Genomic DNA, 15746 nt, shown 5'->3' with positions numbered 1-15746 from the left:
TCAGGCTAGTTTGCAAAGGTAAATATTTATTTATGTATGTAAAATGTAATCACAATATATTTTAATAGGTAAACAACAATCACCAATGGGGTGACAGAACACTGAATAATATCTTTAACACACTAGGAATCCAATAGTGAGCACACAAGCAAATGCAGCACAGAAAAGAATACTGTTGTGTTGGTTTATAACAGATGGCACTATGGTTAGAGGTTCCCCCTGCAACACCCCTCAACCCTCAATAGACAATGTAAAGAGATGGGAGGAGAGAGCAGGTATTCATAAATAGCACAAATCAAACAAAATATCAGTCCGCCCTTCCCCCATGAAACACAAGACGAAAACGGACTTTACTTTTCAGCTGTCAGAATGGCTTTGAAATTATCTTTAGAATTGACTGGGCAAAAACACCAAATATGGTCAAAAATGTTTAAATGATCATACATTCCTATGGGAGCCTCTTTGAACAGTTGCACACAATCACAAACAATGATTTAGTCAAAAGAAAACATTTGAAATCTCAAAGTCCAAGTTGGAAGCAGTTTAAAGCTAATTCACACGTTTAAAAACCTTTCAGAATTGTAATTTGTGGCAAACTTTTCCTTGTGCGATATTCATGATAACGGGAGAATTGCTATGGATGTTAGGTACAAGAAGGAGTTGAAATTCCTTTTCTATCATTAAAACTGAGGGAGTTATAGAGGTTTTAGTAGAGGTCATTTTTGGAAACTAGGCGTGAGAATGGAAACAGGAATTTGGGTTTAGAAATTACAGGTAGGTCTTCTTATGCTATATTAAAGACTACCAAAAAGGAGAATGCCACACATGAAGGTCATTCACGGCTGATCATAACAGTTCAGGTCTGATACAATACTTTCCTTTTGGTTTGGGAATTACTTTTCTTAATCAATCAACAAGAAGTTAGGGTTAGGAACACATATGAGAAAAGAGTCAGCGCAAAGATAGTTCTAGTCAGACTATGGTTCTGAATGAAAGATAGGATGGGTTTGAGATAGGGATCAGACAATGCAGATATATGAGGGTCACTTTATTAAATTGGACCTTCAGTTCTGGTCATGGATTAGATCTGGTCTAGGAAGAACAGCACATCAGGCACGGGATCGGATAAGATAGGCCTTTCACTGGATTTGCACAGGATCTGCCCTCCTAGTCTGTGGGTATTTCAATCAGCTGTATAGCAAATTCCTTGGGCAAGCCTTGTGGTAGCAAGCCAGAGAATTTCAGGATACTAGTTCGAAAGGCCTTCTCATCCCCCAGCGCTTCAATGGGGGTTTGGGAATAAGTTTGAGGATTAGGCCTTGCAGAAAGTCAATAGTTCTCCACTGCTTGCAAGAGTCTTGGCATCTGGATCTGGAAGGATGTTAAAGCTGGATGTAGAATACTGGATCAGAGTGCTTCGCCGGAATCAGGAAAGTGAGTGGATCTGTGAGTCCCTATGTGGTGTCAGCTGTCTCTATTTATGCTTTAAAATGACATCACAAAATGGGTGAATAGACCGGCTTAACTAAGCCTGCCCCTCTGTGCTGGGATTGGATCAAAACTTCATCTCTGCCTTGCCTTTGAGTGTTTGGATCAAGGCCGGATGATGTCACATTTTATGGTTTTCTTTACAGTCCTCGGAGACCTCCCTTTAGCCACTGGTCTCAAAATTGGATTTTATACTAAATATACATTTCAACATTGGTCACCTTTATACAAATCACACACAAATTTGCCATATTTTATGTAGCATCTGTTCCTCCAAATCCCGCAGCTGTGGGTTCTTGTTTCAACTTTCTACAGAATGTTGTCCTTTTTGCTATGAACACAATTTCCAAACTTTATGCAAATGTCCACAAATGTGTGTATGTAACAAAGGAATGTATTTGTAACTTTTCAAAATTCTAGTATTAATACTCTTCACATAAAACCACATATATTGCCATTCTTGTCCAGAACATGTTACACGGTTCTGCCGCCTCTTAAAACATGCAACCAAAAATTAAACTAACAGATATGTCCTTTGTATATTTTTCACCACTTTAAATACAAAAGTTATGAGTCTTTAAAAATTGTTCATTGTTCATGTTTAGCAACAGATGGCCTGCCCCTTTATCTCTCCCTGCAGTCCAGGAACATTTCCCTCTTTGTGAGTCCCTTCCAGGAGCAGTTTACGACCACCTTCACACCTCCTTTTCCTGGGCTGAAGATCTGTCATTGTTCCTTCTCTTTCTATAGAGAAAAGTCTGGCCTAACCTGTAATTAGGACCTCCCCGTGAGTTTCAGCTGAGAGGATATCCCTCCACCTGGAAGAAACATGCTTTTCCAGTTCTTGCAGCTCAGCTAGGCTAATTAACTTCTTAAATTCAGCAAAACCCAAACTTGTTTCATTAAACATAAGTACATTACTTTCTTAGCTTTACATTTGGGGGATCAAAACACAACTAAGATCTGTATTCCTTTTAGCAAAAAAATGTGTGTTTGCTAATCCAGCAGACTTATTAGTTTTAGATCACTTTAAAGTTTCATCAGTAACTCATTTGGCAGCTGTCATTCAGGTAGCCCAGGGTACTGCACCCAGATTGTGACAAAGGTTGTCAGTTTACAGACAATCCAGTTTGCCTGATGAATGTTTTGCTCTTCACATTAGGACTTTGTATGTTGACAATTCTTCATTAGATTACATGAATTTTAGTGCCAGGAAAGATTTTGAATATTGAGAAGTGTTGTGTTATAGGCATTTTGGAGTTTTAGCAACAAAGCAAATGTCAATTATAGGCAAATGTTGGGGGTTTCACTTGCAAAGTGCTGCTTCTCTCTCTGCACTCTGTTTGCTGGTCATGGAGCACACTGGCACATTTTCTGCAGGTTGCGCTCTATTCCACCACACTTGAACAACGGGTGGCAGGTTGTGCATCTGTCTTTTTGTATGCTTGAGAACACGGTTTTTGTAGGTTTTTTTGTAGGTTTTAGGCACGCACAAGAGTTTTGCCGCCATTGTTGCAGTTCCTTGCACCATACTATCAGGGTGATGCCGCATAGCATAGCATAGTGGAGTCGGTCAATACATCCCACAGTAAGTCAGTACCACTCCAAATACCTGCCGAATTCTCCAGAACAGGAAGCGATTGCACTGGAGCATGTACTGCAGCTGTACCAGCTCCAGCTGTCCCAGACAAATCCAGGTCCCCCTGCATGGATTAGGTACTTTCTCTGGCCCTACTGATGGTGAAATAGTGCTATTAGCCTTCCTCCTGGTCATTGTTGCAAAGTTAGAAAGGAATATCAATAACAGTGCACAACTAAATGGCAGAGGAAATTGCTAAATATTGACCCTGTGTCCAGAAAATCAAGCAGGCAAGCTAGCTCATTTCATTCCACAGAGATCAGAGCCAAAACCAACTGCTAAGGATGGTGAGGGTTGACAAATTAAGACTTCAACACTTACAGATGTCTGGTATATGGCGCTGTTCATTGTCAAAAATCAGCAAATTGGACCAACAGATAGAGGATAATAGCTCACACTCATTTATCATTTTTCATAATATCAATACGTGTTTCAATTCAAATGAATTTGTTTTTTTATTTCTCATGTAAAAATTCAATGTCATCCAGACTTAGAGTACTGTCCTTTGCACACATGAAATCGCAGCAGAAAAAAAATAATCTTCAAATCAATAGCAAAGAGCAGGGGGACCAATATTCGATGTTCACCATCAGCACCAAACACTGAGACATTTACCTGTGTGGTCTTCCCCAGTGTGGGTCTCAATAGCAGGTTTTTATCCCCTGGGGGTATGGCTAACCCCCACTCCGAGGGTCATAAAACCCCAGGCCAAGCCCAAAACAGCAAATGCTAGAGCACCAAACACTGCACCCTTGACCTAGGTGGGATTCACCTGTGCGGATTTCAATATCAGGCTTTATAATTACAATTATAATTGTAATTGTCCTTTCATGATGCACTTAATACCAGCGAGTGGTTTCTAAGCGCTGAATCGGGATTCAAATCTGTGTTGTGCTGGGTTGTTTTGCTTCCAAGACAAACCCATTGCCCCTGAGCTATCCTTCCTCCGCCACTCCGAGGGTCAGGAAATCCCCAGGCCATTACCAAAACAGCAGACCTTGGAGCGCCAAACACTGCGCCTTTGGCCTGTGTGGTTTTCACCCGTGAGAGTCTAAATAGCAGATTTCATTCCCTGGGGGAGTAGCCAACTGCCACTCTCAGGGTCAGAAAGTACGAGGCCAGTCCCAAAATAGCAAACGTTGGAACGCCAAACACTGGGCACTTGACTTGCTTATGCAATCTTCTTAAGACCTCTATCACATGGCCCTTGTGGGCTTTCAATAACTGTGAGATAATTAAAAGGTTGTCTGGAAAACAATACAAACAGTGTCGAATACGTCCCATTAATGAAGCGTGTTTGGGAAGGTATCCACAGGATAACATACTCCATAATGCATAACTAGGTATTGTGATAGGGCCACTTATCCAGCCCTTTCAGTGGTGGCAGGGACTGTGACCATAAATACCCACAGTACCGGAAATGAGTAAGTACAGGCAGGACCCCTATTCCCCCCTCCTTGCCGTATGTGACGTAGGGAGAGTAGCCACGGTGTACATTGCTCCTCACCAGTGTTTAGCAATCAGGCCTCTCCAGGCGGCACCAGTGGGAGCAAGGAGCTGGCCGGTGCCAAAGTCTGGGAGGCCATGGCCATTTTTTGTGGCATGTAAAGATGAGCAGGAGTGGAGCCAAGAAGCTCAAGGACACTGAAGGAAGCCTGTGCACCATTGTGGCTTCAAGAAGAAGAGCGCAACTCTTGCAGCAGAACACTGATGAAACCCACAAACAGAGAGGCCGTACCATGGTGGAGCCATGGGCAAACATGGCATAGCGAGGAATACAGGTGAGACTCATCACTAACCCACCAGGGATGTAATATATGAACAACACGCTCTAGCCCTGGAGGGAGCAAGAGAGAAACATAAGGTCTGTGAGAAGGCCTGAAGAAAACGGAATGACAGTTTCCTATTGGCCTGCATGTTAGAAATTATTTTGATTCAGGACCGCATAAGAAGGGGACAGTAATACAAACCCTTGTAAGCCCTTTTGAATCCCTTCCCCTGCCACACCCCCTAACCTCAAGGTAAGTTGATTGGTCAGGGTAATTTGGACAAACTTGGGAGGGGTTAGGCTATTTAAAAGGTAAACATAGGATGCTTTAGGGTGGGTTGTATTTGGGTGAGGACAGAAATAGGAGGAGGACATCTAAGAGACCATAGATGGAGATGGTGGAAGGAGTGTGGAGGTCACTGGAGGGAGTGAACTGTGGAGTGTTTCTTCATGGGAGTGAGAAATAAGTGTAATATGAGTATAGGAGGAGTAAGGGAAAGTAGTAGTAGTTGCATTGGGAGGAAGCGGTAGCAGAGGTTGGAGTTGTGGTGGGAGTGAGAGGTGATCATAGTAGCAGTAGTAGAGAGTGGTAGGGAGAGTAGAGAGAGAGAGGAGAGAAGCTTTAACAGTAAAGAAGGGGTAGTAGCAGTACAGTGGGAGTAGTGTCAATGAGGAGTGGTAGTGGTAGAACAAATGCAGTAGTAGTAAGAAGTGGTAGTGCAGTAGTGGTAAGAATGGAGAGGTGGTGGTGGTAGTGGAGAGGTAGTTGTGACAAAGAGACAGAGTAGCAGGAAGAAAGGAGGAGAAATGACTTAGGAGGGAGTCATTGTGTCATGGTCAGGAGGAGAACATCGTGGGTCTCAGTGTAAGAGAGGGTCAGGTGAGACTGTGCATTGGTAACGAGTAGCTGGATCTATGTGGAAGGGGGCACCACCCCTAACTCCCTTAGAACACTAAGAGATGGTAGGTCAGGAACTGCTAAATCAGAAAAGAGACAGACACGTGACAACGATCAATATCACTAGCATCTGGTAAAGGCAGGCGAGCCAGGGAGGAGGAAAAGTCCAAGAATTTTGAGAGGGAAGGCACTAGTGTCAATATTCGCCAATACCCCTGTTTGCCCTAAAATCTGTTAATATCCACCATACTCACTATCTTTTGTCAGATCTTGAACGAACATGCAATCAAAAAACTGAGAGACTGCATCAGAGTGGTTGTTTGTGATACTTCAGTCAGTTCAATACCTTCATGAGCCTCATGTTGTGTTCTTCCATTCACCTTGGTACAAAATTACCTCAAATGAGGACACCAGCAAATAGGCATTTTCCTATCACTGTGCAGTCGGGTATATTGATCTTTTAGTCGCTTTTTTGTCTTGTGGTCTCCAGTTTTTCCCAAAGTGAGCAAGCACAGTAATGGTACACTAGATTTTAAATTACTTTTTGTACAATGTACCTCACAGTCTTCTTTGGAAGTCCATCTAACCAAATAAATATCTTAAAGAGTGTTTTGTTTCTGTAGCCCTATTGGAATAGAGTGTTAGAACCTATGAAATTCAGTGAACAAAACTTTGTTAAAGGGACATTATGGTTACAAGTAAAATAGAAATCACCTCAAATTTACCAAGCTAAGCAACCATAACTCACGCCACCACTGTGCACGGCTAAGGTTAACACCTAGGACATCAAAGATGACATCACAAATGGCATCATTGATGACGTTATGATGTATTTCCAGCCAATTTAGGAAGTTTCAAGTTAAATTTTGCCATTTGCCACCTCCTAGCAACATTCTTAACACTTCTATCAACTTTCCACAACTTTTTATGCTGTTATTTTGTCTCCGATGTTCGCAAACATCTGACGGCATCACAGACGTCCTCCGACATTATCATGTGACTGCACCCCGTGCAACATGATGACATGTCCGTGATCGATGTTCCTGCTTTGCAGACCATTTTCGGACGATTAAGGAGGTTTGAAATTGAAAGTTTACCTTTCTATAGTTCCTAGTGCCATTCTTAGTTGATCGTTCAACTTATCACAGTTTTCCAAGGTCTATTTTAAACTCCTAAATAAGGAGGTACCTACCTCCAGCACCCATGAGATATCATGAGTGGGGTGTTTCTTTTATCACCAATGGAGGGGTATCAAACACTTGGGCTGCCCGCATAAAATGCATTGATGGTGCAGTCACTGTCGCGGAGAACATGGGGAGTACTCCTTTGGTTCTACCTCTATGTGCTGCCACACCCGCACATACCATGCAGGTTTTCTGAGTAAGAATGTTCTTCTTCTACACCATGTGCCTCTACTACTCCTGCCTCCCCATTATCTACTGATGTGGGGCAGAGGATTCCTCTTGCTGCCTCGCAGGCCATACAATAGGCTGCTGATCCTTATCTTTCTAGGACAACAGTTCTCTGCATGTACTGTGACTGCAGGGAGGAGCACTTTCCAAGTGCCTTTGAGGCTGTGGTCAATGAGCATGAGAAACACTGTCCCTTATGCCTGCCTGACATTTAAGGCAGGCCCAACGTCTTCCCCTTTCCACCTGTCTCTCCTTAACAGTGGTTTGTGCCCCTTACATCCCTTCCCTCTCCACCTTACCTCCTTGCCTCTCCCTCGATAAAAAAGACAAAAAATACCAAAAAGGTTCCATTAGGAGCCGCCTTTGACAGTTACTAAATATAATTAAAAAAGTCATTATAGAGTCCATCTACTTCACATTTTTCAGTAAAGTAGTTGGACTCAATAAGATTTGGCAACATTTTCTTTAGCATATTGTTCTATGTTAATAGAAATAATGGAGCTTTGTATACTAGAGATAAGGAAAAATTGACAGAAACTATTTTCTGTCCAAATACTTTTCTCTAGCGTACAATAAGTACTATAACTTCCTAAGCACCTTTTGTAGCCTATTTAGTCTATTTTGGGGGGTTATATACTACACTAACAAATGTTCTACTGTACTTAGTTGTTTTCTATGACTTTTACAAAAACTACTTCAAACATTTATTTTTCTCTTTTTGCTTGTTATGCACTACAGCTACTAACAAATGCTTCATTACATATTTTATGTGTTCTGTATTTGTCAAGGCATTCTGAACATTAGAAAGAAAAAAAATCTAATTTCCAACATTTGTTAAATATACTCCATCTCTTCGAAAAATATTCATTCAATCAAACTTTATATGTTCTTTGTGGAAAGATCCCATTTCTATATCCAGGAAAAAAGCATATAGTTGTATTTACACTCTGCCTGGCTTTTTCAATTTGTGGACAAAACAAGTTAGAACATGTTCACATTTGCTTTTAAGTTATTTGTGAAAAAATAGTTATTGAAGTTGCAAACAGCTCCATTAACTTTTTAAACGTATCATTCATGACAAATTGTAAGGATAGTCCAGTCACATAGCCCAAACTTTTGACTCCACAATATACTATAATGATGTCTGGATGTTTAAACTTTACCATATTCTCGCACACCAGTAACAATTCCTCCCATTTTTATCCTCAATTTCCATACCAAGAAACATCAAATGTGTCTAATATTAGAATGAAAGAGATTTCACGCTGCTCAGTGTACACCTTTAACTAATGGATCCATGAGTCTCCCACCATTCTCACACTCTGCTTCGTCATAGAAATAGCCATAGCCAATTTTCCACCACTTCATTTTTTTTTTTTTTTTTTTTACATTTATAAAGCGCTCACACAGCCCGCAGGCATCGAGGCGCTGTTACATGAATTGTTGTTTTTTCTTAGTTGCGTAGTTGTGTTTTTATTTTTTGTCTTAGTTACGTATTTATAACGCACTTAAACACCCAGAGGTTTCTAAGCGCGGACCCGGGGATCGAACCTGTTGTTGCTTCGTGTCGTCTTGCTTCCAAGACGCACACGCTGCCGCTGAGCTATCCTCCCTTCACTCCACACAAGAAAGCAAACACTTGGTTCCCTGTGTTCCTCTACACTTCAACTTCTCCTCCACAACCACGTAACTTAATTGGCTAAGCCCGATGTCCACAGAGGTTTGTGACTGTCTGCGGTCTCTGCAGTTCTCTTTCCATGACAGGCATACTTGGAACACCCGGATAGGACGTGCGAGTCCGCGGACTATCACGGATGTCCATGGACATGCCAAACAAGTGCAGCACTTCTATCCTTTTTCCTTTTATGTTTTTAACACTCCCTCATTGGCTACTTTCAAACAGTAAAAAACAAGGGGGCTCCTGGGAGTCCCTCTGCCAGACATTAGTCCCAGTTACGAGAGACTTACCCAGAGTCTTTAGCTCACTATCTTTCACAGAGGAGAAATATCTAAAACATATCAGTCTTTGTCCTGCCCAAGGGCAGTCCAGCACTGAAATGCTAAGCAATTCTCCTCTGAACAAGATTATCAATAGCAACCCCAGAAGCGTGTTTCGGTCTGGTTGGACCTCATCAGTAGGATGGGGCTGTGCCTCTCTAAGAATAGTGAGCAAGGGGTCCATGCCTGGATTCCCCTAGTAACTTAGGGTGAGACCCAAAGTTACTAAAATATGAAAAAAACAAGGGGGGTTCTGGCAGTCCCTCTGCCGGACATTAGTCCCGGTTAGGAGAGTCTTACCCAGAGTCTTTAGCTCACTATCATTCACAGAGGAGACATATCCAAAACATATCAGTCTTTGTCATGCCCAAGGGCAGTCCAGCACTGAAATGCTAAGCAATTCTCCGCTGAACAAGAGTAGCAACAGCAACCCCAGACACATCTTTCGGTCTGGTTGGACCTTGTCAGTAGGGTGGAGCTGTGCCTCTCTAAGAATAGTGATCAAGGGGTCCATGTCTGCAAAAAACAAGGGGGGTCCTGGCAGTCCCTCTGCTGAACATTAGTCTCTGTTACTAGAAAATTACCCAGAGTTTTTACCTCACTATCTTTCACAGAGGAGAAATATCTAAAACATATCAGTCTTTGTCCTGCCCAAAGGCAGTCAAGCACCGAAATGCTAAGCAATTCTACTCTGAACAAGAGTACCTACAACAACCCCAGACACAAGTTTCAGTATGGTTGGACCTCATCAGTAGGGTGGAGCTGTGCCTCTCTAAGAATAGCGAGCAAGGGGTCCACGTCTGGATTCCCCTAGTAACTTAGGGTGAGACCCAAAGTTACTTAAATATGCAAAAAACAAGGGGGGTCCTGGGAGTCCCTGTGCCGGACATTAGTCTCTGTTACAAAGACTTACCCAGAGTCTTTAGCTCACTATCTTTCACAGAGGAGAAATATCTAAAACAGCAGTCTTTGTCCTGCCCAATGGCAGTCCAGCACGGAAATTCTAAGCAATTCTCCTCTGAACAAGAGTACCAACAGCAACCCTAGACACGTGTTTCGGTCTGGTTGAACCTCATCAGTAGGGTGGAGCTGTGCCTCTTTATGAATAGTGAGCAATGGGTCCACATCTGGATTCCCCTAGTAACTTAGGGTGAGACCCAAAGTTACTTAAATATGCAAAACACCAGGGGGATCCTTGGAGTCCCTCTGTCGGACATTAGTCCCGGTTACAAGAGACTTACCCAGAGTCTTTAGCTTACTATCTTTCGCAGAGGAAAAATATCTAACAGTCACACATCCATCCACCAATCACATCCAAAAATTCCACATATAACCCTGCCACCTCAGTTCAACACTTCAGGTGTACATTTCAACTCTCAGAGTACATGTCAGTCAAAGACTCCTGCATCAACAACTATTGTGAAACTCTCCAGGATTTCTATTTGCGGATTCAACAACATCTACATCTAAGAAGACATAGTACAGTTATGCTTATATTATTCAAAGTAATGTTTGTAAACATCTCCATACATTTTTGTTTCCACTTACCATGTAATAAGCATCTCAATAAGCATATTCTCTTTTTTAACCCCTGCTATCAAATGCCGTGTATGGCAACATTTTGCTCCTGCTCACATCAAGAGGCAGTTACTTACATGTACTGCCAACATACTGAACTTCCACACAGCAACTGCCACTTGACAGTGTTCTACAAATCCTTTGCACTACATTTCCCTTACTTGGAGAAAAAATTCTACAAACAGTTCTGCTGTAAATTAACATATTAATTGTTTAACTTTGAACAAAATGCTCATAAAAAGAAACATTTTTAACAGAGCATAATTTTTCTTACGTATAATTGTCATACTTTCCAACTTTTCCCATCATATCCCTTATAGTGCCACCATTCTCCACCTACTCACACATATGTGTATACTGCCAACCTATCTATATGCAACACTTTTCCTTACATACAAAATACTAGTATTTTCCAACCACTACTATAAGACACCATTTACTATCAACATACACTGCTCCAACTACGAACTCCCTTTGCATTACCACTATGCCATTGCACCACAAAGACTACACTTTTCATATTAAAAACAACAGGACAAAAATTGCCCTACTGGAAAAAATGTTCATTTGTCATGTATTTTACATGAAGGCAAACTTTGCTATACAGCAAATACCATTACATGTTAGCCCTAGAAGAAACTTTCCCCTGCTGCAAAATGACCTACATATACTTGTTTTTGCATGCCAATTATTACACTGTTGCTCATAATATTCCGGGCAGTACTTGTCATAGTGCAGTGGTTCTAACACACATTACTACTCCACCCATTAGCACATTTTTATTTACTCTTTTTTCCAACAACTCATCCTACCTTAATAGATAACAACCTCTCTTAGTAAAACTACTTCACCATTACCACATATACCAACTAACTTGCTTTCTACAATTACAGGAAAAAATAAGATTGACAAAGATAACTACTGAATAAAGAAACCTCTTAACGTCCTACAAAGTAAGCATAGTAATATAACATATATATCTCTGTAATTGAAACAATGTACTTTCACTATATATTAGCCTAATGTATTATTTTCTACTCAATACTATTGTATTTCACTATTACTCATTCTATTGCACTAGTCACATTCATTGTAATTCTATGTGAACATTGCTCTTCATTCAATACACCACAAATTCCTTACTGCCTCACAACACAACCATTTTGCGCCTTGAAACACTTGTGTATAGGTGTGTTATAAATGCCATATCATATCATATCATATCTCCCATCAACTTCTATACCACTATTTAATTTCTTTATTCTTCTGTACCTTTATCCACCTCAAATCCTCAATTTGAAAACACAAGCTGTCACACTGATAGCATTCTAAATTACTAACACACATTACCACACATACACACTCTTCCTCAGTCTTTTTAAATTACACCAACACAACCCTCATACCTTTTCTGCTTCCTACTCTTACAACCTTCCAAACTGCACCTATTATCCCACTACACAATCACACAACAATCTTTTCATCTCACAATAACAAACACACGCACATCATTTCTATACAATAATACATGCAAAAACATTCCACACCTTTGAAACACACACTTTATTTTTTCCCAACAGACACAACACAATGCCTACTAAAAGCTATCTTCGTAGAAAACAAAGAAAATGTAGAGCAGCTGAAAAGAAGAACAAACCATATAGTAATCCGCCTTTATAACAATGTATAGAAAACATTCAAACAGAACAGTAATTAACCACACTCACTGAAATTAAACTAGTCAGCACATTAAAAAGATAAGACGCCTCTTTCAAAAAATACAAGTAAAGAAAGATGTAGGGCCTCATTACAAGTTTATCGGTCCAGCAACAACGGTACCGGTAAGTTTGCCGGTACTGTTGTTACCAGACTGGCAACCTACGAGTACTGTTCACGGGTGCCTTTCAGCCCACCAGGTCTGACCTAGTGGGTGGACCGGCACCCGCGAGCAGACCATGTCAGATGCACCGACACTATTTACGAATGGTGCCAAATCACCCAACCTCCCCATTCCCTTTGAGCCCTATGGGGATCAAATGGGAATGGGGAGCATTTTTTTTCAGCGGCTGGGAATGAGCAATTACCGGGTCCATCAGGTTTGTAATACCCCGGTAATTGCCAAGTCCCTGGTGCCGGAAAAAAAAACAACTCTGGCGGCAGCCGTGCCGTTTTACCAGCACGACTACCACCAAAGTTTTAATGAGGCCCGTAGAAATGAAAGGAGACTTAAAAATGAACTTAACACTAGGGGCCTCATCACGAGTTGGGCGGTAACCCCGGCACTATTAGCGCTGGTGCTAATAGCCCTACCGCCAAACCCCCCGGCGCTATTAGCGCCGGATCACGGGTTTGGCGGAACAGTTATTGCCCATTCCCCATTGGGCCCATTTGGGAATTCCTCATTCCCCAATGGGCCCAATGAGGACAATTCGTGCCTCAAACATATTTTTTGCACTGCATTTTTTGTGTCATTATCAGCAGTGCATGCAGGGGATGCAAATCATGGTTGAATTGCCTAGTGCTTGAGGCCCGACCATGTCACCAGCCCCACCAAACCAACCCCGTTATGGACTGCACCTACCCTGCATTCTAGTTCAGTGTCCAGTATACCTTCATAATGTGACCAAGGGCCAGGGCTCCTAGATTGCAGACATGGCTAGTGTCCACAATCCATGGGGCTAATGGGTCATGGGCTTTGGTCATGCCACATTCCCCAATAGACAAATCAGAGTAGACATTTGCCCTTGCCAGGTCCAAGCCCACTACCAAGGCAGCAAAATTATATCACTATTTTTTGCACTTACCTTTTGACATTTTCAAAAAAGTAATACACAGGACAGATTTGCAAAAACATGATTTCAGGTCCTTTCTGATGCTCCTCTCACAGGTTTGCTGCAATCCCGTCCAGCACTTCGGGCTGCAGCCGCAAATCGATTTTATTTTCCCATTTAAACCTAGGGTTTTGGCCATGCTGCATGCCCCAATAAGTAAGTCAGAGTAGGCATTCATCCTTGCCAAGGGCAAGGCCCACAGTCCATGCACCAATGTTACATCACTATTTTGTGTACTTACATTTGGACACTTTGGAAAAATAAAACACAAGACAGATTTGCAAAAGCATGCTCTCAGGTCCTTCATTATGCTCCTTATGCTCCTCATGGAGGTTTGTTGTAATCAAGTTCAGCACTTCAAGCTGTAGCTGCAAGCAGAATATTTTTTACCATTCAAACTTATGGCTTCGGCCATGCAGCATGCACCAATAGGCAAATCAGAGTACACGATAATGAAGTAATTGCAGGGTTTTAGAATAGGTGGATCACTGCGCTTGATCTAGTAATTTAATCGGATTACCCGGCTGCTGGTGATGAGGTTCTTTTGTGACAGTGCTCTTCCTTCTTCAATTGTTAGGATAGGAGAGTGAGCCCTGTTCACCTCACCACTTGGTTATTCAATAAGTAACTGTTGTTGTAATAAAACAGTCTTGAAAACCATTGCTGGTGCTATATTTATTGTTAGAAATTAGCCGACACGTGTTTCGACCCTCGAGGGTCTTTCGCAAGGCATGTGGATTGTGGGCCAGTCGTTGCTGTGAGGTTGTGGAAATGAGTCTGAGATGCAATCCTAATATCTTGTCCCGTTATGATTAGCATTGTCTCAGTGCCCGTTGGGGGTTGCAGTGTATGCAACGGTAGTCACCGTGATCTGTTGATGGAATCCTGTCCAGCACTTTGGGCTGTAGCCATGGACAGAATTTGTTTTCCCATTGAAAACTAGCCCAATTTCGTAAACCTTTACCACATAGCCTGTCTCTGGTGGCCATACCTGCTTTAACCCCTCCTTCATAGTCATGGCCAGTAGTTAGATTGTCTGAGTCATGACTCAGCCAATCGGGCCACTGACCATGGCCACAGGCTATACCTCAGTAACCAAAGGTATATCACTATGTTTTGTACCTACATTATGACATGTTTCAAAAAATAAAACAGAGACACATTTGCAAACCATGCTTTCTGTAAATTTCTGCAAATCCGTCCGTGCTTTTTTTAAAAAAAAATGTTAGTACATAAAATAGTCATATCACTTAGCCCCCACTTGACAAAATCCATTCACACTTTGCACAAATATTCAAGGTTTGGTCTATAATCTTTCCGGAAACTTTTGTGCACATTCGTCAAACGGCAACAGAGTTATAAGCCATCTAAAAATGTTGAGACCCCCATCTAATTTTGCCCCATCTTGACAAAATACAGCCAAACCTTTCAAGAACATTCATATCTAGGTCTAACATATTTGTGCAAACATATGTGCAGATTCGTCAAACGGCACCAAATGTATAAGCCTTTAAAATATTTGGCACCCTCCTCCAATGTGATTCCATCTTGGCAAAACAGCACCAACCTTTGCAGAAACATTCAGAGTCAGGTATAGAATGAAATTCCAAAAATACATGCAGTTTCATTTAGTGGCACCAAAGTTATAAGCCATCCAAAAACGTCTTTTTACCAACCCTGTAATTCAGAAATAGGCATGGATGTCCCCAAACATCTCAGATGTTTGCCAATGTCACTAGACCGCCCCAGACATCTGGATTGTTCGCCGACTTCGGAGATGAAAAAACTCCAGTTTTTGGGCTTTTTATGGCCATATCCCATCCCATCCTCATCACCCCTCACATCCCCAGATATTGTTTCATTAGTTTGACAAGTGCAATGTTATGTTTTTTAACATGTTTTTACTGCGATGTGCCCGGACACCGGCAGCTACCATTAAATCCAACATGCCGGGTGTCACAAAAAACATGACGCACCTCACTTTTTTCACCATCCAATCACGGGCACGTAGAGCAGTGGGTCCGCGCGACCCAACCTAGATATCACACATTTTTTTGGACCTACCTTTTTCTCATTTTAAAAAGAACTACTGTATGAATTTACACCAACACTTTCAAAATCCCGCTTTTGGGAC

The sequence above is a fragment of the Ambystoma mexicanum genome, chromosome 3q (assembly GCF_040938575.1).
Source record: "Ambystoma mexicanum isolate Mex_15411 chromosome 3q, UKY_AmexF1_1, whole genome shotgun sequence".
In the NCBI taxonomy this organism is placed as follows: Eukaryota; Metazoa; Chordata; class Amphibia; order Caudata; family Ambystomatidae; genus Ambystoma; species Ambystoma mexicanum.
Note: the sequence above shows the minus strand (reverse complement) of the source record.